At 40.9% G+C, this 19,707-nt stretch overlaps 1 protein-coding gene across 2 annotated transcripts in view; it reads left to right on the forward strand.

Moving 5' to 3' along the window:
* Nucleotides 1-879: 879 nt before the first annotated feature.
* The window catches only part of CD151 (CD151 molecule (Raph blood group)), a 47,554-nt gene continuing 28,726 nt past the window's right edge, over nucleotides 880-19,707 (forward strand). The window contains exon 1 of one of the 2 annotated variants that reach the window (XM_087716349.1): nucleotides 880-1,041. The gene's annotated coding sequence lies outside the window, so the exon portion shown is untranslated. The remainder of the gene's footprint in view (nucleotides 1,042-19,707) is intronic. The other variant, XM_087716353.1, reaches the window with a different exon arrangement.

The raw sequence follows: 19,707 nt of genomic DNA on the forward strand, positions 1-19,707 counted from the left end.
TGTTCATATTTGAACTGGTAGGGAAGGTAAGTGAATCCCACCACTGCTCTTTTAAAAGGTAACTGGACTTTGCTTTTCCTTGAAAAATGAAGTCCAGTTTCCTTTTGAAAGAGCATCTTTGGGACCACTTTCATGTTGGGTTTGGGAAGGTCACATGGTTAAAGGTCATCGAGAGTCAAGCTCAGCTTCCTTTCGAGCCTTCTAACTCCACTTACTTGTAGCCAATGCCAGGAAAGGCTCAGAAGGCCACCGGTGATATCTCCCACCCACCAAACCTCCCGCATAACATCCCCAAGTGGATCTATGACAATTTGCCACAGCCAATTTGCTGCAGGAACAAGAGCTACTCTAATATCAAAGAAACAGAAAGTGATAGAATCACTAAAGCAGTGTTTCTCAACCTTGGACACTTGAAGATGTCCGGACTTCAACTCCCAGAATTCCCCAGCCATCCATGCTGGCTGGGGAATTCTGGGAGTTGAAGTCCGGACATCTTCAAGTGACCAAGGTTGAGAAACACTGCATTAAAGAAAGGATGCAAAAGGAGGGAACAGAATGAAACGTGAATGGCAAAAATTTAATTTTTATTTATTTTAAATGATTAAATGGAATCGTTAAAGGGTCCCGCGGCGAGTTGTCCTGCAGCGTGTCGGCCGTGGTGAGTTCACTGCAGCAAGTTGGCTGCGTGCCAAGCTGTCCCCTCCCCTCCCCAGACAGCGTGTCTCGCGTGCCCTCCGCTTCACAGGCACCGACTTCCCCTCCCGGGATCCCAATTCCACTTCCAGCCGCGGCGGCGCTTCGGCGTCCTCCCTACGTCTCCCCCACGGCGGCAGTGGTCCCGTCCTTCCGCTAGGCGTCTCGGAAAGACCAGAGTTTATCCAGGCGGTTAAAAGCACCGAAGCAGCTGCCGGAGCCGCGAGAGAACTGGGAGGAGTCGCCGCCGTCGCCGTTCGCTGCTTCGGCGTATAGCGTTTTGGGAAAAGCGACCCGAGACTCTCCCGCCGCCAGCAGCGTCAGGACCACCCGGCTCGCCAGGCAAAGGTACTGGGGCGAATTTTGGAGTGCTTCGGGGCGCCCGCCTGGTTGCGCCTCGCGAGGGAAGGGCAGCGGGTGGGTGGACGCGGGAGGCTACCTGGCCGAGTAGCCACAGAGGAAGGAAGGGCGCATTTGAGATCTCCAAGGGGGGGAAGCATGACTCCTTGTGTCCTTCCCATCTTTTGCCGGAGGGTCTCTTTGTCTCCCGTGTATGCGGGTGGGCGGGAGAAGAAGAGGTGCTGGGTTTGTTGGAGGGCCACAAAGTTCTGAAAGTGACTCTTTGGCGAGCGGGAGTGGAGTCCGTGGGTGTAAGTGAGTGAAAGGACGCTGCGGGCGTTCCTTTCTCTTTGTACTCCTGCGTTTGGAATAACTCGGGATAGCGCCGGCTGTTGCGCCAAGGCGGGGAAGGGAAGCTCCGGGCTTTGGAAATCCAAATTCTTTGGATTTGGATCCCGCTGTGGAAAAGAAGTGGGGGGGGGGGGGGGAGAGGAGAAGGTTCATTTTATTTAAGCCGCAGGAGCTAGGAAACTTTGTTGGACATCCAACTTTTTGTTTCGGAAATCCGCGTGGGAGGGGGGACGGGGCGGGGTAAGGGATCAAAGTTCTTCTCGCGGTTTATTCTGTGGAAAGTGGAACTAGGAGATAGCCGCCCAGGAACACTTGATTGCTTTGACAACCCCCACTCCCCCCCCCCCCAAGGAAAGACAACCATAAGTCTGTTATGTGGATTATGTCTACAAATAATCTAAATTTATAATTCATTAGCTGGTTAGTCCATCCTGTTTCTTTTGGTCGACTTGCGACCTGCGTAGTGGCAAAAAGTAAAAAGTGCTGGGGGCGGGGTGGTGAGACCAATGTTTCCTTGACCTGTTTTTTTAGAGTTGATAGTGTGAGTGCACCTATTTGTGTTTTAAATCCTGTCTTTGATGGGTTTACCCAATGTTTGTTTGTGTGTGTGTGTGTGTGTGTGTGTGTGTGTGTGTATGGAGTAACTGTAGATCCATTTTTCCCAGTCCGGTACGCCCTGCCTCCCCCCTCCCCAGTTGGAACTGCAATTTCCAAAATTTCTAGTCTGCAGTTCCTGATTCTGAGACTTGGGTTTTTTAAAATAATTGTTCAGAAAGTTTCAACGTTTGTTTTGGACCAGCATATATAAGACGACCACACACACACACACACACACACACACACACACACACACACACACACACACACACACACTATAGCAGACTTTAAATATATTAGGTAATGATTAATGTCCCAAATTTGTCATTTAAAAGATAGGGGGCTTTTCTGACTTGTCATGTTCATTTTTAATGTGTAAATTTACTTTCTGAATTCTAACATGGTATTTTGGTTCTGTTTGCATAGTCTGGTAATCTGGGTTAATTTAGCCAAAAATTAGCTGTGTTTGAATCCAAGTCAAATATTTGCCAAATATATATTAATTGTAGCATGCTATGCAATCTGAGCTTGTCGATCAGAAAGGTCGGCAGTTAGGCGGTTCGAATCCCTAGTGCTGTGTAACGAAGTGAGCTCCTGTTCCAGCTTCTGCCAACCTAGCAGTTCCAAAGAACGTAAAAAATACAAGTAGAAAAATAGGAATCACCTTTGGTGGGAAGGCAACAGCATTCTGTACACCTTTGGCATTTAGTCATGCTGGCCACATGACCATGGAGACATCTTCGGAAAGTGCTGGCTCTTTGGCTTTGAAACGGAGATGAGCACCACCCCCTAGAGTTGGGAACAACTAGCACACATGTGCGAGGGGAACCTTTACATTTACCTATGCAACCTCAGCCTTTGAAATACAGTATAAAATTGAAAGCACTGAAATATGTAGTAAATCCCAACGTCAGGATAACAGAGTGCATTAGGTATTTCTGCATTACACTTTCATAAATTCATTTGCACTGATGTACTTGCAAGGCAGAATCAAGGTCAAAACTCCAGATAAGTTTGCTTTCAATTTGTATTTAGAGCCTTCTGACTGCTTACATGAGCATGTATAGGAAGACCTCACCAATTGCAATTGGGATTGACAATTCTGTCACTAAGTGGTTGTTAAGTGCGATATCATGCGATCACAACTTCCCCCTGGTTTCCCCGTTGATTTTGCTTGTTGGAAACTTGCAATGATGATCACATAACTGCGGGATGCTCTAAACATCATAAAATATGTGTGAGCTGCAAAGTGCCTGAATCGCAATCACATGACCTTGGGTACACTGCTAAGACCATAACTTCATGGATCAGTTGTAAGTCTTTTTTCTTTCACCACTGTCATAAGTTAATGGAGTTCTGAATGAGTGGTTGATAAGTGAGGGCTACTGCTAATGAAGAAGTTTGAGGGACATGGTGGCTCAGTGTCTAAGATGCTGAGCTTGTCAATCAGAAAGGTCAGCAGTTCGGCGGTTTGAATCCCTAGTGCCATGTATCAGAGAGACCCAGCTTCTACCAACCTAGCAGTTCAAAAGCATGTAAAAATGCAAGTAGAAAAATAGGAACCACCTTTGATGGGAAGGCAACAGCATTCTGTGCACCTTTGGCGTTTAGTCATGCCAGCCAGATGACCATGGAGACGTCTTCGGACAGCGCTGGCTCTTTGGCTTTGAAATGAAGATGAGCACCACCCCCTAGAGTCGGGAACGACTAGCACATATGTGCAAGGGGAACCATGAGGGAGTTGCACTTCCATTGTCAGAGGAAAAAGGAGCTTGGGCATCTTTTTTGAAATGAAAAAAAATTTTTTTTTCATTTATGTCATCCTTGGAGTAAATGCCAAGGTCCCCCCCCCCTCTTTGGGTGTAATATAAAAATAGTAACATGGGATGAAACTTGCATTACTTTTTGTGGGAATGTGTTCTGATCTGCTACTCTATAAATGTTTCAGCCTTCACCCCATCAGCTCAAGCCAGTTTGCACAAGAAAAGAGCTTTTCTGCTGGGAGTTGTTCAGAAATTTAGAGAATGCTAGGCTGCCTATCCCTAGGGATAGCTTTTTGCTATGGATCTACTGTTATATTTTGTTTGTATAACGATTAGATAAGAAGACTTTGATCTTGCATTATACTGTGCTGACTTATGAAAAGAATACAGCCAACAGAATTTCTCAATTTTCTAATGAGTTGTAAATATTGCCTTGTAAAAAAGTATGTGCCTTTGGCATCATTGCATAATTTGTTTCCTTAGTAGCTGAAGGAGAGAAAACCAAGTTAATGATGTCCTCAGATGACCTTAACCCCTTGTGACTTTGTGGACCAAAATGTAGATGTCTTGGTAATAGAATGAGACTGTTCTGCCATTCCCTTCTTTTGGGAATTTTTTTCAACTCCGTTTAGCCTATAGCTTTGGGGTCACCTGGTGGTCTCCCCATCCAAGCTCTCTGTAGCTTAACCCTGCCGAGTGTTTTGAAATCAGCTAGAGTTGGCTAGTTGTGGAGGAGAGTTGCTGTGTGCGATGGCATGTGGTAAAAGAACAAAGAGAGAGTGGGTGGTCTGGCAACAGGCAAAGGTGCCAGTAAGGTTTTAAGAAAATGAGAAAGCAACTGTTGATCTGAAAAGGGCAGCCAGACCTGTAGGCAGTTCTGGGCAATGGTATCTAGGATCTTGGAACAAACAAAGAGCTCAAAGGCTGATGTGGAATTTGCTGGCATTGGCTATAAAGAGCTGGAACTAACTCTTAAAGGAACAAGGTTCATTTTTATTTTGCAAAGCAGTCTTGTGTAGTTCTCTCTCACTGGTTATTCTGACAAGTTTTCATCCATCACCAATGAGAGGGACTACTTTGGTGGAAGCTGGCTGCAAACTGTACAAAAATGACCAGAAAATAAATTAATTATGTGTCCCATTCTGGAATTCACTTTTTTAAAAAAAATAGTTTTGAGAATACTTAGTAACTCAAAAGCATGTTAATCATTTTCTTTGGAAATAGAATGTAAACTTACATTCAACATTGTCAATAAAACCTGTTTCATTTGTCTGTTTTAAAGGAGTAGGTAAATTCTAATGTTGCTTTGAATGCTTGGCTTTTCTCTGTAAGTTTGGAATAATAAATAGCCTAAATTTCTTGTAATATCATTGATTCAACATTTCATGGGCCTAGTTGAGTTGGTAGAGTGTAATCTAAGACTACCAGAATTCCAGGTGAATTGTCGGTTTTGCTGTCTTAAAGTCATCTGCATCATTGCAGCCAGATCTGGAATAGGATTTCAGTCTTGAAAATTACATCTCCTTTTTGGATATTTTTACTTTCAAATAAATATCAATAGGAGTTTATTACTCTAGGGTTGACTTGTACTTTCTCCATCATCAAAAGTGGCTTCTCAAGATTGAAATTAATAAAGAGAAATGCCTTTAACTGAATCCCAGCTGACCTCAAATGGCAAATTGGAATGCAATTTAAAAGAGTTAAGACTCTTTTCAAGTCTGCATATTTCTGGAGATTCAGTCTGTTGTTGAGCAGTAGAAGGTAGATGGGTGAAGACTGGGAGTAAGAAGGACTAATTGGTATAGATATCAGATAGGCAACTACAGTAAGTGCAAGTAACATTAATAGGGATATTAGTTGAGTTTTTGTAAACTGAACATAGGTATCAATATCTAGTTACTAGCAGCTAATTCTGAGGATCAAACTATGTAGTATTTAACATATAAATTGTTCCAAAATGTTTTCAGTTTGAGTGTATTCTGTATAGCTGCACACTGACCCAATCTAACTTCAAGGAGGTGAACCATTTAACTTTGTCCCACACATATTTATTGCCTTAGTTGGAAAATATGTACGGATATCTTTTGCTGATATAAGATCTTTGTTTTTTTTAATCATTGAGATCACTGAAGTTTAAAGCAAATCCTGTGGCCATGCATTCTGATTTTTTTTTTTAAAAAAATGAGCTTCTCTTCATGCATGATGCTTAACCCACATTAAACTATCATATGGTTCAAGTAGAATAGTTTGAAATTGGAAGAATTCTTGCATTATGTCTAAATCCAAAGGTATCCCATACTATAACTTTAGACCATTTGAATCTGTTCAAACAAGACTTACTATTCTATATTTGGCATCACTAATTGTGCTTCTAAAATAATAATTTAATTTTATACATTTACATTTTAAACATTTAAACAATTTAAACATTTAAAAAATAAGCAACACAACCCCCCCCCCGCCTCCCAATAAAAGAACAAAGATGTTAAAGCAAACAAACCTGGATGGAAACAAAGAAAAGGAAGAAAAGGGAGTGTCTATCATCCTTGGTTGAAGAGTCATCTTTAGGACCCTTCAAAATATTTACAGGATGGGAGCTGTTCAAATCTCCAGAGGAACCTCGCTCCAGAAAGAAGGTACTTGCTGCAGAGATTCCTGGGTCATGATACATGGCATTATTTTTAATTGAAGGAAGCTGGAGGACACCAACTCTGCCAGACCAGACTAGCTGGGAATATAATATTGGAGACCAGAAATCCCTCAAATTACAGAACAAAATTGTTACAGTATGACCTAAGCCAATTATCCAGCTTCTGGAACCTGCCAAACATATTTAATGAGAGGGGTCTGGCTTCTTATCTTCCTACTTAGATGAACTTCTCTCTCTGCTACTAGAGGGCAAGTGCCATAAATGTTCCTAAGTACATTGTTTGTGTAGCATAATAGAGGCTGAACTGATCTTTTTTAGTGTCGATTTTATTTTCCTCTTCCAGGGGCCACCCCAGCCATTAAGGTGACTTCTGTGTTGATTTCCTTCCTGCTCAATGAGGTCTTTAAGAAACCCATAATGTTGAATTTTGTTACTTAGCGTCAAGATGGTTGAAAGATACTCCCTGTGAAATACAAGCCTAGATGATGTAGATACACAGCCTTTTCTTCTCTCCCCCCCCCCACTCCTATCTGTTTGCTGGCTGGCTAATGGCTATAAAAATTGAAATTCAATATATTGAAATGTGTGGGTTAGTAAGATTAGGTGTGTCTTTAAAAGAAATACAGCCAAAGCCACCCCTCCTATCTGCAGATTTGGAGGAGAGTCAAGCTTTCCTCATGGAGTAAGCTGACCCTCTTGGGGGCATTTCTCTCATACCATTTCCTAAGCTGCATTGTTTGAGATGCTAGAGTGGGAGTGGCCGGACATAAAGGCTTGTATCTTGATTTCCTTGAACTGTAATCTGGATAACAATCACAGCCTTTATTTTTGGATCGTTAGTTTTGAAAGACAAATGTGCCAAACCCCCCCCCTCCATCCATGATCTTAAAAAAAAAACAGATGTGCTGAGGTGTATTGGAGGAAAGAAGGTGTGGCTGGATGGTATTTCCGTTGGCATCTGCCTTCTTGCAGTTTGTTCTGTATCATTGTCTAGTTAAGGTCAGTTTTGCTCAGTGAAATATGCCTGGGCAGAAAAGGGTTTTTTCCATTCTTGGCTCCCAGATGTGGCAAACTAACCTTATTTACTTCTAAAGAAAATATGCTGCTGTTTGAGGATTTAGTAGTGCTCCCACCTACCTCTCGGACAGGTCGCAGTCGGTGTTGGTCGGAGGGCAGAGATCAACCCCAAGGCCCCTCAAGTATGGGGTGCTGCAGGGTTCGGTCCTGTCCCCCCTCCTATTTAACATCTACATGAAGCCGCTGGGTGAGATCATACACCGGCACGGGATTAAGTATCACCAATATGCAGACGATACGCAGCTGTATCTGTCTGCCCCGTGCCAACTCAGCGAAGCAGTAGAAGTGATGTGCCAGTGCCTGGAGGCTGTTAGAGTCTGGATGGGAGCAAACAAGTTGGCACTCAATCCAGACAAGACCGAGTGGCTTCTGATGTTCCCTCCCAAAGATTGTCCATCTCTCAGGCTGGGGGGTGAAATTATACGCCCCTCAGAGAGGGTTCGCAATTTGGGAGTCCTCCTGGACCCACAGCTGACTCTAGAACACCATCTGTCGGCTGTGACCAGGGGGACCTTTGCCCAGGTCCGCCTGGTGCACCAATTGCGACCCTACCTGGATCAGGAGGCCCTTCAGACAGTCACTCACGCCCTTGTGACCTCAAGACTGGATTATTGTAATGCGCTCTACATGAGGCTGCCCTTGAAGAGTGTTCGAAGAGTCCAATTAGTCCAGAATGCAGCCGCGCGAGCGATTGTGGGTGCACCAAGGTACACCCACGTTACACCTATCCTCCGCGAGCTGCACTGGCTACCTATTCATCTCCGAATCCGCTTCAAGGTGCTGGTCGCTACCTATAAAGCCCTACATGGCATCGGACCTGGGTACCCGAGAGATCGCTTCCTGCCGATTACCTCTCTCAGACCAATTAGATCGCACAGGTTGGGTCTCCGCCGGATTCCATCTGCCAGCCAATGTCGGCTGGCGACTCCCCGGGGGAGGGCCTTCTCTGTTGCAGCTCCGGCCCTCTGGAATGAGCTCCCTGTTGAGATCCGGACCCTTACTACCCTCCTGGCCTTCCGCAAAGCCACCAAGTTCTGGCTGTTCCAGCAGGCTGGGGGGAGCTGAGAAGCATCTACCTCCACGGAAATTGTGAATGTTGGTTTTGTTTTGAATATGTTGTCTTTGTCTCGTTCCCCCCTTTCCCTTGTCTTTTGTGAGCCGCCCGGAGTCCTCCGGGAGTGGGTGGCATACATGACAAACAAACAAACAAACAAACAAACAAATAAATAAATAAATCCCACAAAGAAAGTGGGTGGTTCTGACAAAAATAAAGGCATCTGAGAATTGCTGCTTGTGTGGGCACAAAAGAATTTATTCCGCCCGTTTGTATCTGAAGTCTCATGAAAGAAGCCCAGAGTAGCAGGTTTTGTTCAAGATTGGCTGGTGTAAAAACAAACAAAAAACAAACCTACTGTTTGCATCAGAGATGACCAGCTTTGGTAGGGGAACAGGAGCTAAGGACTTCACATGGCTTTTAAGTGCCATGCTGCTGTTTCAAAAGGGGAAGCATCTCATTGCTCCTTGTTTCTGTTTATATTACACCGACACTGTTCAGTTCATAGAATGAGGTGGCTGGATGGAGTCACTGAAGCAGTCGGCTTGAGCTTAAATGGACGCCACAGGATGACAGAAGACAGGAAGGCCCGGAGGAACGTTGTCCATGGGGTCGCGATTGATTGGACATGACTTTGCAACTAACAACAACAAATTATCTACTGGGCACAGTGCCCTGAGACTATAAGATCATTTTATCTCCAAAATGTACATTCCATGGATTTATAATTATAATATTGCCATCAAAGCTGATACCAGCCAGAGCATAGAACAACTCAAAGAAGTAGTGTAAAATTGGAAGATGTGAAGAGACACCTGGCCCATGGAATCACCAAAAATCAATCATGAGGGAATGGATAATATTATCATCAATTATAATATGGGACTTACTGTACATCTTGTATACCATTTTTTTTTGGTAGGATGAACTTGGAGTCTATGAGAGTCTCTACAATGATTTTGTAAAAAATTCTGCCCTGGTTCTCCGGGCATTGCTGATGAAGAATTCTTCCCAACATGTTTTATTGAATTTCTATGAAGAAATGTTCTCAGGCACAAAATCAAAAATTTTCTATTTCCTCACTTCAATCTAAGTGTTGCAGATTTTTTTTTAATGAAAGGATTCCAATCAGTTAAGTCCCTCAGATTTCTCTGTGATTGCATTAAGACATGATTCACAAACATTTTTACATTTACCATTTTATCTCCTGGAAAATATGTTAATGGCCTGAGGAGAAAAAAGAACTTTCCATCTACTTGTTAAACCATAGGGTTATTTAAAAGGTGCATAAACATTAGAAACTGTGATTTTATTGGAATATTTGAAAGCAATCACAGCTAAAAGGGGTGGATTTATTTTTAATGATGCATTGAAGTGCAGCTTTTCTTCAAATTGCAGCAATGTGTAGCTTGGAAGATATACTGTGAAGCTGCTCAATTTAGTTGATTAGTACCTGACTTTCATTATGAGAAAGAAGTTTAGCATTTAAATTACTTTAGTTTGAGTGATATTCTTTCAGAGTACTCTTGAACACAAAACAAAAGCAAGGGAAACTCATTTTCCTTGTAAGGGAGAAAACCCCAGACCAGTTGCATTGGTTATTCTGTGCTTAGTCTGTATGATGAAATGATGTATAGCATTCAGTTAACTTTTCCTGCCATTGGAAGGGCCTTTGCAAAAATGAGGTTGTGTGTGTGTGTGTGTGTGTGTCAATTTCTCCTGTGCAGTTCTTCTCATGTCATATATGGGAATTTGCAGGAATAGAAACAAGTCCCAACATGCAAGCAGAAATCTATGCCCAGATTTTGGATTTTATCCAGAGTAGAAAGCTACACAACATGGAAAAATGCAGACTTGGATAGAATTAAGATTTATTCTGGGAAACAAATTGTGGAGAGTGGGGGGTGGGGAGTTGGACACAATTGCAGATGAGTTTATCTTTATAAGATAGAACTTTGAGGAAAATTACAGAGAGAATCCTTCCTAACAATTGTCAAAGATAATAGAACATACAAATAGAATTTAGATAGAGGCTGCCTGGAAAAGATGTAAAAGAGATTTAGCCAGGAAAGTTACAGGGAAATCTAGATTTCCTGTTTCCTCAATGTAAGATACGTCCTTCATTTACCCCTTATTGTTATTTAATTATTACATTTATATAATTGCCCATCTCTCAAGAACTGACATGAGAGCAGCGTACAATAGTCAGTAAAAAATGCATATACGTAAAAACAGACATTAAAAATGGAAAAAAAACAACAACATTGAAATGGAGATGATTAAAATTAGAAACCCAACAAAAGAATTGATGGAATTGAGTGGATTTTTTTTTTTTTGGTCATGGATGCCAACCATACCTGGAAATGCTCTCCAGTACATGATTTCGGAGGGGAAAAGTGCTAGATATTAGAAATTAAACTTAGCTGAACCTTTGGTGATCTGTACATTTAAAGAGGATGGATCCTTGTCAATACTTTGATCGAAGGCCACCAAAAGATACTAGGGCTACTCTCTACAGTGAGAAATAGACAAAAATATCCTGCAGTGGCCAACCATTTCTGTATTGCAATTGGGGAAACTACATGATTATTTTACACATAGACACCAGGAGTTAAAATTGACTTGAAAAAAAAACCTTGATTTTAAGCAGCTTCAGTTGCCAATTGTGATTTTATTATTGAAATGATGTGTTTTTGTAAAACTTGCAAAGCTCACTGAATATTCAGTAGTGTACATGCACTAGAAGGGCAGGAAATACATTTTTTTATAGAATTAAAATAAAAGGTGCTCTTAGAAATAAATGTCATTATTGATACATATTGCATATCGGACTGAATATCTGAGAACAAGGGAGGAAGAACCAATAGCAAACTGTTCAGTTTCATTGACACTTTTTGCTGTTTGCTAGAATGTTTCAGGTAAAATGTTTGTTTTTCTCCTGCATGAAGAAATTGACCCTGTTGTGGAGCAGAATATCTTTTAATCAAAGGTCACTCTTTGACCATTATATGAACAAATGAGAGGCTGAATTGAGCCCCAGGAACAGAAATTTAAACCCAGTTTTAAAGAAGAGTGGCAAATGGTGGCCTTCTAGATATTGTGAAGGTATTATACAGGAGTAAGTTGGTTGTTCCAAGTCATATCACAATACACAATTCTGTGTGGGTATGGGTAACACGCTTGAAATTGTATTTCTGTGTGGCACTGAGAAAAATCTATTTAGAAGAACAGGTGTTAGCTGCAGCACAGAAGGCATTTGCACAAATGCATCTTGGGCTTCAATTGTACCCATTTCTGGATCAGGAGGCCTTACTCACATTTACTGATGCTTTGTCTCTTCTTGTCTAGATTACTGCAATGTGCTCTACCTGGAATTTCTCTTGAAGATTACTCAGAAGTTACAGCCTGTCCAGAATGCAGCATTCTGAACAGTTATAGGCATTCCTCTGTGTGACCATGTGACATTTCTCTTTCAAGAGCTGCATTGGTTAGCAATAAGCTTCTGGGTACATTTAGAAGCAATTTAGAACTAAGGAGGAATTTCCTGACAGAACAATTAATCAGTGGATACACCACTGGACTTTTTAAAGAAGAGATTACAGTAGATAACCATTTGTCTGAAGTGGGCTATATTTCTAATAACTACTGAGAAGGTAGATGAGCATATCCAGAATTCTGTTTTCCTTTTTCAGGTTCCTCCATCTGCCTTGATAGCTCATCTTTCACCAAGAAATATTAAGATAGTCACAAGAGTTCTTCATTTATAACACTACCATCATAGTTATTTTCCTCAAAATACTCATTAAATGCTTTCTATTGAGCCCCAGGAAAGAATTGAGAAGAAAAAAAAGCCAATAGATTACTGACAATATGAGACAAATAGATGAAATGATTTTTATTCAGAATCTTTAAAAGTTTTTTAAAATCTCAGTTATGCACTCATAGAGAACCAGTTATTCAATGAAAGTTTTAAATGTTAAAATTAAGATAGGGCAAGTTGCTTATTTCTGCATATCAGATGGGGAGAATCTTGTGCACGTCAGACACACTCCAACAAAAACACATCAGGAAAAAAATGTTAGCATGAAGCCTCCAAAGGGACAGGCAGCTCTGTTAGGCTTATATTAGGAAAGCAGCCAACCAGCTGATGGGAATGCCAGTGTACAGAATATAATGGTTTCATTCTAAAAGCTTTTTGTGTGATTGATTCACAGGAGCCACTTCAGCAACCACGGAGATGAATGAGGGAACAATAAGAAATGAAGGGCTCGCATCTTTCAGTGAATTGACAAGAGCCAGGGCCCTAGAAGAAAGCTCTTTTTAATCTGGTCTAACTCTGCCAAGCCCAAGAGTGCCATACACAACCTTCATTTGCAAAATGAAAGATGTTTGTTTTTTGTAGGAAGGACAGCTCTTACAGGAAAGGAGTAGGCTTGGAGATCCCCAATGCGAAAACCTTGGGCCTCCAGGCAAATCTCTTCATGACCATCAAACTCCCTGCCCCACTTGACCATTTGTAATATAAAGCATTGAGTTCCAAAAAAGAAGTGAAACTGCCATGCCATAAAGTCAAAGTATCAGACTTTCCTCCCCAAGAATAAAATGAAGAATGATTCTATCCCAGTGTTTTGTTTATTCATTTCAACTATATACTGAGCTGTGGTGGCACAATGGCTAGAATGCAGTATTGCAGGCTGACTCTGCCCATTGCCAGGAGTTTGATCTTGATCGGTTCAAGGTCGACTCAGCCTTCTATCCTTCTGAGGTCTGTAAAATGAGGACCTAGATTGTTGGGGGTAATATGCTGACTCTGTAAACTGCTTAGAGAGGGCTGTAAAACACTGTGAAGTGGCACGTAAGTTGAACTGCTATTGTTAATTGTTTATCTATCAAGGAAGATTGCTTCAAATAACCCTTTCTAACTTTTCTTCACCCCCATTCCAAATACCTACACGGAAAATCGCTCTTGTGGAAGTTGTGGAGACATCATGCAAAATATTTATTTGGCCAAGAAATAGGGCACATCGGCTATCATGTGCTCTGTCATGAGCATAGTATGAATTATTAGATTTCTAAAGCAAAGTGGATGATACCTGCATTGACCAAGGCTTGGATAAGTGTTTTAATGCACTGTAATATATTCACTTAGCTGGTTAGCTGAGGACTAGTTCCATCCATTGGGATCATCTTCCATAAAATGCTTTGTAGCCATTATCTTATGCCCTGGCTGGGAAATACAGTGATGCATTATCAGTGCAGGTTTACATTATCCTTGAATAATAAAAATGGATTTCCCTGTTCTTTCCCTGTTCTTTAAAGCAGTGCCCTGTAATTTGATTCCTTTTTAAAGCACCTCCTCTGAAAACAGAAGTAACTTGAAAACATTATGTCTATTTACATTTTCCACCTACTGTATTTTTTGGAGTATAAGATGGACCTTTTTCCCTCAAAAAAAGAGGTTGAAAATCTGGATGCGTCTTATACACTGAATACAGCATTTTTTGCCACCTGAAACCCCACCCCCTTCACCAAAATAGCCATGCGTAGCCTTTAGAAGGCTTGCAGAGTGATCCTGAGGGCTGGAGAGGGCAGAAATGAGTGAAAAATGGGCCATTTTTTGCTCAATTTTGCCCCCAGTCCCCAGGGGCACTTTATAATCCTCCTAAAGGTTATGCATGCTCCTTTTTTGACAAAAAATGGGGCCATTCTTGTGAAAAATCAGCTGTTTTTTGTTCATTTTTGCCCACCCCCCACCCAGGAGCACTCTAGAAGTCTACTAAAGGCTATTCATGCCTTTTTTGGGGGGGGGGGAAAGGTCCGTTTTCCTGAAAAATGGGCCGTTTTCAAAACCTTGGTGCTTCTTATACTCCGGTGTGTTTTATACTTTGAAAAATATGGTAATTGGAAAATTTACATTTCCTTAGTAAATGTCTAATTTGCCTGTCTTGGAAAAGCTGAAGGAGACTTAAAGAATAAAACCTCATATCACACACACACCCAGTCCGATGACACCCAGCTGTGTTCATGGCTGGAATAGCCATAGGATAATGAGAACTGTAGTCTAGTACATCAAGAAAGCAAATTTGTACACAAATCATACTGGTTTCAAGAATTTTCAAACTAATAAAGGAGAATATTTGTAGCTTAGGGTTGTCAAGAGGGGTCCTTGGTGCTCTCTGATCTTGTTTTCTAGCAGAGGTTTCATTACCCAAATTAGATAACATCATTGACTAGCACTGATGATGTTATCTAGTTTAGGTAATGAAATATCTACAAGAAAACAAGCAAGCTCAGAAATCACCAAAGATCCCCTCAATTTTCAAACTGATGTCCAATAAATTTGAAGGGCATCTGGTTGTGGAAGGCTGATGTAAACTCTTTTCTGCTAAGAAAGTTTAGCAAGAAACTTCTATATTATCAAGAGCCTCCTCTCATCGACACAAAAAGAATAGTAATTGCCCATTTCTAAGGCTCTGGGCAACAATTAAGCTTTTTATTATTCCTAAAACTGGAGGAACAAGGCTGTAATATTTCTGAAGAGCAGTGTTTATTATGATCTTGTTTTGCTTGAGCTGTAGCTTCTAAATCTATGTAATTCATTTTACCTCTATTTCCTAAACTCCCGCTTTGGGTTTAGATCTAGCCTCAAGATAGGCTACAAAGAAGTAGCTTCAGGAGCTGCTTTCTTAATTACTATACAAGTTGAGACAAGTGTGAAGGGCAAGGAGTGTGGGTAAAAAGATGGTTATAATTATAAAAGTGATGATGTGAGCAGATGACTTTATTGAGATTCTTGTTTATAATTAATAATTCAGTGCTTAACATATGCCAGGTAAGAGAAAACTCTAGTTTGACAGGTATTCTACCCAATTTAGCATCTATGCCTTGGGACAGTCTCTGGATTCAAATGTTGCCAGAGGGTAGTGTGTTTTGATTAGCAAGCATGAACCTACTCCCTTTTCCTCCCAGCTTCCTAAAGCACAAGATGGCTTACAGTATTCTCCAGAACAAAAGCCCATATAGTTAAGTGGTATAAGGCAAAAAGAAACTGCTGGAACTTGCCATTGATGAGATAATTTTTTTTACCAAATGAGTGCAGGTGCCTCAACAAATCTGCTACTGAATAGCTTTTAAGCTTTTATTTTTCTTTCCTTATCCCTGAGGTATATTTTCTCTCATCCTCTTCCTTCTTTGAGTGCACTTAAAATATATTTAACATTGGTAGATTGATGTGAATAAGCTCAAGTTAATAGGCAGCAGGGTTTTTTTTGTCTCTGTATATGTGTGTGTTTTTAATTATTAGCATTTTATCCTGGCACAGAAAAGGGGTGGATTCAGAATGCTATTTTCTCAGAATGCTATTACAAAACTGGTATTCTACTGAATGGGTTAGTTAAAAAGCTGTTGGTAAATAATACCTTTTTAATAAGGGAAGGCCAAAGAGTGGGATAAATGCACCCTTTTTGTGGAGCTAAGAGTGAAATGAGGGAAGGGAGGGAGGGGAGGACGACGACATAGAGGAATCGGAGGAATCATCTAATTCTAAGCCCTTGTTTCTTTGCCAGCAACTTCACTCACCTGTATGCAATTGCTGGTCTCTTGTGCCAACCAGGTGTGACTAGTCAAAAACCCACTATATACTATAGTAGTGATGGCAAACCTTTTTGGCACTCAGTGCCCAAACCGGAACGCTTGTGAATGTGCATGTGTGTGCGCGCTGGAGTGCCGGAAACCCAAAGACCAGCTAACTGGCGCATGCATGTCTGTTTTTTGGCCATTTTCCAGCCGCCTTTGGCTGGTTTCAGGCCAGTTTTTGTGCCGGTTTTCGCCAAAAAATGCCCCCAAAATGCCCCCCAAATGCCCCAACAAATGCCTGAAAACAGCCTGGAAAATGACCCAAAAACGGCCTGTTTTTTGGATTTTTTGGGGGCCATTTTCAGGCTGTTTTCAGAACATTTTTCAGCTGGTTTTGGCAGTTTTCAGGCCATTTTCCAGTGCTCCGGCACCTGCTGGAAGCCAGAAGAGCAGCTGGTGATGGCATGTGTGCCCACAGGGCTCTGTGTGCCACCTCTGGCATATGTGCCATAGGTTCACTATCACGGTACTATAGCCTCAGCATTTTGCTATTATTGGACAAGTGGTGCTATTAGACTTGGAAATAGTTAAAATAAATGGATTTCAACTTGGAAAAATGGAATCCTTTTGAAGAAAGAGACTCAGGTTCCCAATTCATAGAAATAAAGTCTCAGCAGACATAATACTGAAAATGGCCTTTTATCTTGATTTCAGTGCGGAAGAGGATTATTATAGTATTATGGTAGTATTTGATGCTTGCTTCTTAAAACATTTTAATGATTTTTAAAAAAATCTTTGGTGTGTATATTAAGTTGAACAAACTTTTGAAATGTATCAGTCTAGTAGGTGTTGGAATTTTAGATATAAATGCTTTAGGAAAAATCCTTATGTATGGGCAGAACTCCTCAAAAAAGAATAGCAGTAACTATGCAATGTGCTATGGATGTATTTTCTTCCTAACTCCTCTTTCTGGCTTCCTTTGGCTGAATGATTCTATCATGCACCTGTGCATAATTGCAAGAAACCAGCTGGTATTTTATGGAGTCTCTTTGAACCTACGTCTAAATAACAAGAAAGTGTTGCCTGCAGGATGTTTGCAGTCTTTCTTGGTGATGCATACCTTGAAATATGTATGAACGGCTCCAGATACTTCTGCATGTTACAGTTTGCATGAGCTTGTGCCATTGAGCTGATAACTCAATCTTTGTGGGCTGAATGAGCCATCGAGATATTGCAGGGCCCCCTTTTGTGACTCATCTGATGGCTGATGGCTCAGTTGTCCTTCTCAGAAATTGAGGTTGGAACAGTTGTTGTCTGTGACCTCTTTCAATTCCTTGATCCCCAACATGAAATCTGCAGCAGATGATTGGATTGACTCCAATGTTTTGCTGGGGCTTGAACTAAAAATCAACCACAATCTGGGTGAGAAAATTGCAGGACATAATGTGGATGAACCAATCCACCTCTGCAGAGGAGTTTCCCTCCAGATTTGTCATTTCCAATTTCCTTTCCCGTAAGTTTGGAGGGGATGGTAAAAAATTTTTTTTTCTTCCTGGTGAGAACAATATTTTACTTCCCCAGAGTACTGAACTCCTAAATGGATCCAGAAACTACTCATTAGATTTAATCCCAGTAGGCACAGGAAAGTGCTGTATCTCTTCACAATGGCTTTATGCTGCTGATGGAGGAAATGAGTTCATCAAATAGTCATGTTGAAATGATCTTCAAGTTGATCCTATGTTGGGCGTACTTCCTTTTCACTGTGAACTGTATCAGATTAACAAAAGGGGATAGCAGAATATTTACACGAGGGGAGCAAAGAACCCAAGAGGCACTAAGGAAGATGCCCACAAATATCACATATTCTATCTAGAGATTAATTGCACCATGAAAAAGCCTAGCTTGTTCCAGCTGATGTCAAAGAAAAGCATGAACCTGCAAGGATAGAATTGCCTTCAGAGCATGATTGGTTCTAGTAGTGTTCCCAGTGGCTTGCCAGTTTCATTGCAAGAACAGTCTTGCTATACTCTAAAATGCTGCTTTCTGTCCAGGGCAACTGGAGAGAGCAGTGATAGTTCCATGATTCACTGCCCATTAATGGGGCATTAATCATGCTGCTTTTTGAATTTCCACTGCTTTTTGGCTACAACATTAAAACCTTTTAAGTGCCTTTTAAAACTGTCTGTGAAATCCCACTGATTTTACAAGCTTCTGGAAATTTGGAAGGAACATAACTATCTCTTGAAGTGCTGAATTGTTTCCTGTGATAAAAAAATGGGGAAACAGTAATAGAAACGGAGCAGTTTGCAGTAACGTCCGATCATATCTGAAATCTCATTTCTTATGATGCTCAGGAAATAAAACAGACTGAAATGTAAGGTTGGCTGGGTTTAAAGATTTTCCTCTGGAAAGAACTGTCTTTAATTCCTGGCCTGTTTGGAGATTATGGAGTTATGTTTTTAGTTGATAGTTCTTATTAATGGACAAAGAGAAAATACTATTGGCTCACAATACCTTATTTGAGCTATTCTTGGCTTTTGAACCTTACAGATTCCCTTTATGTATCAACAAAACTTTGATAATATCAGTGATAGAAGTAGGAAATATTAAGAAAATCTGATAAAGGATGAATATCTTTTGTACTATAGAACATTCTTTGTATAATTTGGATAAATTGGAGAGGAAGGCTGGTTCTGGGAGGAAAACATGACTCTTCCCTAAAACTGGTATTTTATGGCATACTATTAAAATAGCATGCTAATGAATGAGTAAAGAAGTTGTTTAACTGTTCACATATTCCTTAGCATTTCAGCTAAATACACATATTGTTATTGTGTATCAAAACTCTACAATCCATACACACAAATCTAACTATGGGGTTAGGTCAGTGGCCGGCAAACTACAGTTAGCGAGCCACATGCGGCTCTTTGGCCCCTATTCTACTATTCTTATTGTACTACTTCTTTCAATTCTAGTCATTCCTCCATGCTGCCAAATACATAAAATGTTGGACATTTCATTATTTTCTTCTCAAGTTTTCTTCAAGTTTTAGTTCTAAATAACTAACCGCTTTCTGACAAGCGGCTTTCCATAAAGGTAAAGCCAGTTTATCTTTTAATGTAATTTATTTATTAAATTTATGTGCTGCTTATGTCATTTTGAAGTTTTACTCTCTCTGTGATTGATACCACTAAACAGTTAGTGATAGTTCCCACAGTTAGTTACTGTAGGAAGGAAGTGAAGAGGAAGGAGGTTTAGGGGAGAAGAGAAAATAACAAACCAAATACGACAGCTTATGGGGATGTTTTGAAGACGTTCTACCTTAATTAACTTGCTGTAAGTCTGGCTGGGAATTTGCAGTTTGAAAGATTGGGCTGTTTTTATCTCAGATTAGCCTTAATGATGCCTTCCTGAAAGCCATGCGGTTCTTGCTTCTTGGATTTGTTAATTATATGGGGCTTGACAACAGTTCTATCCTGCATGTCCTGGGAACAGTAAATCTCTCACCATTTACAAGCAATAAATTTCTGGGAAGCCTAATAGAAGTAGGATACTGGAATGTGAAGGGATGCATAAGGGGAGCACAGACATGTTTCATGATGACTGGG

This window comes from Thamnophis sirtalis, unplaced genomic scaffold, assembly GCF_051295495.1.
Source record: "Thamnophis sirtalis isolate CommonGarterSnake01/CBP01778 unplaced genomic scaffold, rThaSir2_p1.2 scaffold_1, whole genome shotgun sequence".
NCBI lineage: Eukaryota > Metazoa > Chordata > Lepidosauria > Squamata > Natricidae > Thamnophis > Thamnophis sirtalis.